Source organism: Notothenia coriiceps, unplaced genomic scaffold (genome assembly GCF_000735185.1).
Source record: "Notothenia coriiceps isolate Sejong01 unplaced genomic scaffold, NC01 NC01_scaffold00000319, whole genome shotgun sequence".
NCBI lineage: Eukaryota > Metazoa > Chordata > Actinopteri > Perciformes > Nototheniidae > Notothenia > Notothenia coriiceps.
Window position 1 is genome coordinate 31,143 of NW_011333020.1, and position 2,101 is coordinate 33,243.

Consider the following 2,101-nt stretch of genomic DNA (forward strand, 5'->3'; position numbering starts at 1 on the left):
TATCTTCAACACTGGGATTACAATAAGACAAAAGAGTTCCAAAACATAAACTCAAGTTCTATCAGATTGTATTACCTAGAGTTCAAAATAATAAAAAAAAACATCATTATAAAATTAACAATATTGTGATTGTCTTTACGTTTAGTGATTTCTTCCCTGACATTTCCAGATTACATTTACGTGCAATAGATGTCCTGGATATGTTGCTTTGACCTTTATTGACAAGGCAAAATTAGCTTTCTCACCACCAATTGTTTTCTTTATGTCCCCCCTTCTAAACAATCAGGTAGGATTTAGTGCCATTCATCCTCTGACATGCATGCAATTAATATTCCCTGCTGTGTGCTATGTTTATACAACAGTCTGTAAACATGACTGACTTTTGTTGCAGATGTTAGCTGGTGGTCATGCTCTGCTAGAGGAATATATTAATTTGCTGACAGGCCTTGGGCTGTCCCCCTTATTAAAACTATTTACGTGCCCTCTCCTAATGGCATAATTAATCCAGCCTGAAATTGGAAGTCCCACATAAACCGCTGTCTGCCTATAATCTGCATGACGGCAAATAAACTGCTTTTATGCTTAGGAGCTGTTGGTTTCTGTGACTGCTGCCTTGTAACATGATACATTTAACTGTGATCCTACTACCAGGGACATGGCATGGTGTGTTACGATGCGTTAGACTGGCACTGCACTTATTGTTTGGAATGTGTTTCCATTTTCAAGTACAACGATGTTCATGTAATGACTATATCTAACGTTAAGATGTTCTTATAGTTGAAATATAACCATCCAGCCAATAACTTTCTGCTTCCACTGCTTAAATAAAAAAAAAAATCATAATGAATAACTTGTTTCAATTTCAAGCAATCTGCAAACAAATGAGAGTAAATATTACACAATTTGAATTTTGGTGTAATAACTGATGGGCGACACTATTTTCTTTCCCTTTGTGTTGATTTTGTTACATTTATTGACAATCAAAAGACACTTATTGTAAACAGGAGACAGCACATAGAAAAGGTCTCCAGGTTAGCAATGACTTCAATGTATACCAACAGAGTGCGTTGAAAATACTTAATTGACGTGTCAAATGGTGCTTTTTTATTTGGACTAAATTATTTAAAGTGGACCTATCATGCTATATTTGAAAAATATATTGTAGGGCCATACCTATACTAAACATGTCTGTGAAGTTTTTGGCTTAAAATACCAAACAGATCACCCGTTGTAGCCATGCCTCATACTGCTCATACCCCTCTATTCCAGCCCTGTTCCAAAAAGGCTGATTCTGCTTTAAATGGAACGTCTGCTGCTAGCCATGCCCCTTTGTAGCTTCACGCAGCTTTCCCCTGCTAAGAGAGTTTTCTACCGGGAGAAACTCAGCTAAACGCTGCGGTGATTAAATGCCATATTATTCTCCCAACCACTTCAAGCATTATTTCTGAAACAGTATGGAGCTCAAACCTTTCTCTATCGCAGGGTTTACCACAAAGACATTACGTTTCACATATTCTCTCCAGGAGCCTAAAGCGTTAGCTCCATGGTTAGCTCTGAGTGTTAGCATGCTTGCTAATGTAAACACAGAGCATATTACTCCCAAAACACACCGCGCATTGTTTCTGATACAGCACATAGCTTTACATGTTCTTTCTTAAGTGTTTACCGCTAGAACAGTGCCATTATATATATATATATATATATATATATATTAGGGCTTTCATGTTAACGCGTTAATAAAGCGTTAATAAAGCGTTAATAACGCGTTAACGCAAAAAAGAATTAACGCCACTAATTATTTTAACGCAATTTTTTTTTCCTCGGCCGCCACGTAGTTTCAGAGTGCATCGAGTTTAAAATACCATCTACAAGCTGATGCTGACAGCCCCGCTCCTGCCGCCCGCTTGTGGCAGACCACACTTCCACGCTCACCGGCAGGCATCGACTGGCCATCGGGAGGACAGGGAGGGTGTGTGTATGTGTGGCGCAAGAGAGAGACCTTACGTGTATTGTTGTTGTTGTTAGCATCTGGTGCTAGCTAGCGTCAACAACCGCTTTACAGCGAGGAGACAAAAGTAAATTGTCCGAAGGAATATAGGCA